Below are 6,000 nucleotides of genomic sequence, written 5' to 3'. Positions count from 1 at the left end.
ATGTGTACCAATATATAAAAACACATTTATACAATAAATAATTTCTTAACTGGACACAAAAAAAGTTGAAATTTCACATATGTATGTACGTTTGTACGCCAACAAATTGGCGCCCAGATTCTTGGAAAAATCTAACACACTTATTAAAAATGGTCGCCACAAATGGTACCACCCACTGACGTTAACCGACAGCACTTTATTTGGTACTAACCTTTTAAATACATATTTATCATTATGCTTGTTTTTAAGATGCGATAACAAGCTTGTCGTATTACCGATGGTTTTTAGCTTTTTTTTTTACGTATAGTGAATACCTTGCGCTACCTTCGCAAAATCGCGGTAATATTGTTTCGCGGCTTTCATTATAATCGCGTGGAAAGTTATAACTTATAAGTTATAACTAAAATTAGGGATGTTGATAATATATCAAAATATCGATATTATTTTCCTAAAAATGATTTATTTATATCGGTATATTTTTTTGCCCAAATATCGTCGATACGATTTTTTTTTTGATATTTTTACAAATTTGTGCTTTGGTCACTCTTCGATCTACTTTTGAGAAAGCGGGAGGCTTGTGAGCTGAAGCTGTATCTCTTACGCTTGCCCGCAAGGCATCATGCGCACAGATACGCCTAATATTTTGGCAAGCTTCGCAATAAGGCGTCTATGCCGGACTACGAAACTGGCGCTCCACAACAAGTACTTTGATAACACCGGCCCGGGAGTTCGTACATCAGAGCGGGCTTGCATCCGCATAAAAATGGTTGGGCTTGGCGACACTCGAGCCGAATGCCGGAGTTACACATGAAGCAACGTGTATTTTTAAAATCTGTTAAAACTAAATATTGGCATTAAAATATTGAATGAAATGAATGTGGGGAACATTAGTTTTTTTTTTTGAAACAAAAAATCAAAAATATTGATATATCGATTTTCCTATATGATATATTAAATATCATTCTGATATTTTTTAAAAACCGAGAATATCGTTGATACGATATTTAAAAAATATTCGACATCCCTAACTAAAATGCAAATCTCAGCGAACCCGGCGAACTTCTCCTTGCCACAATAATCGCTTTCTTCGATAAGCATTATCGATACGCATTCAAATTTTGCCGATACTTCACGCAAGCGACTACGGTTGTCCTACGGTTTATTTAACATAACATTGGAAACTTAATGGAAAATCAAATCCCTAACAATAAAAGAAAATTCAAGTGTACAAAATATAAAAAAAATAACATCAGAAACTTAATGGGAGATCAACTCTGTAACAAAAGAAGAAAGATCGAATTATTTGTCTTGACAAAGAAATTAACATAAATATTATTCAATCCATGAATTTCTTTGCAAAATAGAAGCATGTCCCATAGAAAATTTTTCACAGCACCATCGATTGCGACCAAAAACTATCGATCGTGCCTCAGAAGGGTAAAAATTCGATACGTTGATAGTACCATCGATAGTTTCCCAGCTCTACAGTGCTGTACACTGCTGTTAAGCGTTAACAGACTCTATACGTTAATAAGGCGTCCACCTGTTTAGGCGCTAAAGACTTTTCCGGGAGGTTTTTCAAAAATTATGTTACGTTCCAACCTTCTCCTGTTAATTATCTACAACTGAAAAGAAATTTATATATAGATTGAAATTGAGTAAAAAATAAAAATTGGTTTTCTTAAAATAACGCTATATAGATCAATTTTTTACAACCCTAGTTTTAATAGATACTGTTGAAATATTGAAATGTTCGCTTTATGAAAAAATTTCTTTTATTTTAACTGTGTTTAAAGGCGAAATACCTGATAGAAGAAGACAGCTGCAGGAAATGTAACGAGCCAGGAATCAGGGAGACCCTAGAGCACCTGTTGTGCAAGTGTCCGGCACTTGCGAGAACGCGCACAAAATACCTAAACAAACACGAGATCCCCAACCTAAAAGCAGCAGCGAGGATAAGTCCCTGCTCACTGCTTAAGTTCGCAAAAAACGTCGACATTTTAAACGAGCTAAGCAACACCTAAACGCTCCATGACACTCCCGGCAACACTAAGGACCAAAACTGGTCTATGTGAGGTCCACTGTATGGTGGCCTACCGGTCTAACCTAACCTAACCTAAGGCGAAATACATACTTTTATATAAATTCAATACTTTTGTCACTCTCTTGAGTATGCACTTTTAATAATCAACATCTATGTACATACTAGCTGAAAACACACTGCGCCGAAACTTTGGCAGCATTGACACTGGCGCAAAAAGTATGAGCTTGTAAAATTTAAATTACCCGCAATCACAAATCAGTGCAGGAGATCAGGCAGCCAAGCAGAAACAAAGCTAACCAGAAAGGATAAAAACAATATAATAAGAAAGAAGCCAATTCTCTGGGGCTGGAGTGCAATTCAAAATTGAATTCGAAATCTCAAACACACATCTGATGAGATCATTATCGCCGCAACAACGACAGGCCAATTACATTAATTAATTATTAAGCGAGCCAAGCTGGAGCAGTAGGGGGCAGGAGCAGGGAGAGTAGGAGTGTGTCACGTACAAAGCGCGGCAGATCGGGCTGTGTTCCCAGGCGCAAGGAGCTGCAATCGTTGCCTTCGATATCAAGGAATGCAATCAGCGATCACAGCGCAATCGAACAAGCTACAGTTCCAGCTCCAGCTCCAGCTTCAGCTTCAGCATAAGCTCCAACCTCGACTACGGCCTATAAGCTTGAAATTAAACTTAAAGCAGCGACTTAAGTCAGGCGCACATCGCTTTGTCTGGGGGCGTTTATGAAGCAGCAAGTGAAGTGCAGCAGGCGGCCACAAAGATCGATCGACCGCTCAGCTCGCCATGTGGACCTACCAATCGACCAACTGTTTGTCCGCGCTCATCTTATGATTTGCAAATTTTCAAATATGCATCTCCTGCTGCCTGACTGCCCATGCTGCTGCTGCTGCTGCCGCTTCTGCTGGCTGCGTTAGGTGTGCGATGATTAATTGCTGCCGGTGCACGCAATCCTCAATCCTCAGCGCAGCTTGCGTGCGGCTTTGCCAGTTGGCTGGCTATTGGGACTTGTTTGTGGTGAAGTTGCTCTTGAATAATGATTTCCAGAATGTCTTGTTTCAAAAAAGCCAATAAGATCATTTATAACACAGTTAGTTCAGGTTCGGGTTCAGGTTCAGTTTCTCCTGGGCAGCCGGCCACTTCCTGCGTCATCATGGTTAGCCATTAATTAAAGCAAACACGTTTCCTAATACTCTTGTGTGGATTTAGTCTCACTTGGGAGCTGCGCCCAAGTATAGAGTAAGACGCATTCGTTGTAGGTATCGTTTGGCTTAATAAAAATACCGCAGCTCAATTAATCGGCGGCTCGGCATGATCACGATTCATTGAGCGAGCCATCGATCGATCGATCGTCGATAGTTACATAGTTGCAAGAGCTGGGGAAGTGCTCTGGGCCACCGCTGTGCGGTGACGTCATGAGCAAGTAGGTCTATCATGGGCCCTATTAGCACCTGGGCTTAAGCGAATCGAGCTGCAAATCGAATCAGATTGCGAATCAGCAATTGGAGCACAGGAAGTGAGAGGTGCGTGCGGCTAAGTAGGACACTGGGACCAGTTGCTGACAGCTGATTGGTTTGCCGAGTAGCCAGGATGTGCGTGGCCTCTTAGTCAATTAAACTGCCAACACTTGTTAACAAGCTGCAATCAGAAACACGCCCCGAGCGCCTGCCACGCCAACGAATTATCCCAGCTCTCTCTCTCTCTCTCACTCTCTCACTCTTACACACTTTCTCTTTCGGGCACTTGGTCCTTGGCTAACCGTTTTAAAAGGGCGTGATTGGGGCAGTTATTTTGAAAGCGCAGTTTTTTCGGCTGCTACATTTGTTTGCTGTTCATTCTCACACGCGGGCAATTCTTTATTTATCTGCGAAAGCCAATTTGGACCCAAGCAAGCTCAAGAAGGAGCTGAGGTCGCCGTCGCAGCGAAAACTTTTGTTTCGCATTGAATTTCAATTTGTGTGTTTCCGCATAAAGAATGCGCATCGCACTCCTTTTCGTATTTGTTCTTGTATTTGTATTTGTATTTGTATTTGTATTCATTTTTGTGGGTTACTCTTGTCTCGCGCGCCAGATCTTTTATCGCTGATAAAGAGCTGCTCCCGACACCAACCCCAGTCCCCTGAGCCGCCTCCGCTTGCTGTAAGAAGCATTTTTGACTCTGTTCCCGCACCCGTTTAGCTAACTTGGCTAACGCTGCTCCGCGCTGGGTCACTCCCTGACATCTGGGAATGGGAATCAGTGCCTTTTGCCTCAGGCTCATACGGGGGGCGTGGGCGTTCAGCACAGCCACGCCTTATATGTGTGTATGTGTGTGTTGTCGTTGCTGTTTTACAATTGTTTGTTTTGCTGTTTGTTAAACACCTTCCTCTACACGTTCGCTTCCAGTCCAGTGCCAGTTAGGTCCGCTCCGCTCCACTCCGCTCCACTCTACTCCACTCCCTGTGTTTATTTGTTGTTGTCGTTGTCGCTGTCGTCCCACTGCCTGCACATCCTTTGTCATGTTCGACTGCAAAGATTTAAGGCCCTGCTTAGCCCCTGGGCATCAGCAACCGGTGACCTCGGCCAGTTGTTCTTTCTCCAGCACCAACTATTGCCCTGCGCCGCGTCCCGACTCTAGAGCCTTATAAAAGGCTCTGCAGGCAAGGCTATAGCTGTTGCCCTTTGATGTTGCCTGTTTGCAGCGTCTTCTGCTGCTTGATTCGCATAACTTTGCTTGTTAACAATTGCATTGTACAACAGCAAGAACAACAAAAGCAGCAACAACAGCAGCAGCAGCAGCAGCCACAGCAAGATGCGCTTTCAGTAAGTGATCCTCTCAATCTGAACCGGCTTTAACCATTTTTAGGTATTAACAGTCGTCGGCACCCCAATGGCCCCAGCCAGGACACAATGGACACTCTTCGCGAATAGGTGGCTTGATTTATTTGTCTGCAAATTCGCTTTCTCAAAAGGCATGCGCATTTTGGCCCCAGCAACTACTTAAGGCAACTTCCTACCGAGTTGTCAACACATATACGTTGAGCTGTTCCACATTTGGATTCACTGTGTTCGCATGTTGGGCTTGGCTTGGTGTGTTATAAAAACTTTTGAGCAAACAAATGTAAATGTTTCTAAAAAGAAGGTAAGCAGAATTTCGCTTTGCCTGCAGGGAATCTAAGTCTGTGGACTATCTGGAATCTTTGCACAGTCATCTAGATAGAATTTAACAAGCTTCTGTGAAATCGATCCTCGTGCAAGTTGCTGTTAAGGTCGCCAGATTCAATTGCTCCGATTACACATCGACTAAAGCTTTGCCAAGTGCTTAACCCTTCACTTTGTGCGCTTTGGCAATAAAACTAAAATATATTTGCAGCTCTTTCATGGCTGAACGGCTGGCAGTAATTCCTGCAGATTGTCACACTGACAAGCCCATGTATCGATCGAGCATTGCTTACACACATATAAATAGTTCCAGGCCAATGGGTTCTATTTAAATCTCAACAAGCTCTCCGGCCAGTCGCCAAGCCAAGCCAAGCCAAGCCAAGCCAAGCCAAGCAAGTGTTCAAATTCCATTAAAGAACATTTACAAATTTGGCAAAGATCAGCAGCAAAGAGCAGAGAATGGAAGAACAAAGGTAGACAAAAAGTTCCATCCAAGCTTAATAAAAAGAGCGACACCTTCGCTCTATTATGGGGGCTAAACGAGGCTAGTTAAACCAATTGCCACAGAAAGACCTTGAGATCATGCCAAGACAAACAACAACAAACAGCAGCAATGGCAACAATGCCGCCCAACAGCAACAACTACAACAACAACAACAAGGATGTGAAGAGCTTTTGTCTCCAACAGCGTTTTCCCTAACAACCAAGGTGATAAATAAAATTCTTTATATGCAATCTTTTAATGCAATTTACAATAAAATCAACATGGACTTTAGTTGCTGGTGGTTGCCGATGCAGCAGC

The sequence above is a fragment of the Drosophila busckii genome, chromosome 3L (genome assembly GCF_011750605.1).
Source record: "Drosophila busckii strain San Diego stock center, stock number 13000-0081.31 chromosome 3L, ASM1175060v1, whole genome shotgun sequence".
In the NCBI taxonomy this organism is placed as follows: domain Eukaryota; kingdom Metazoa; phylum Arthropoda; class Insecta; order Diptera; family Drosophilidae; genus Drosophila; species Drosophila busckii.
The sequence above is the reverse complement of the archived record's forward strand: the minus strand, read 5'-3'. Positions refer to the sequence as shown.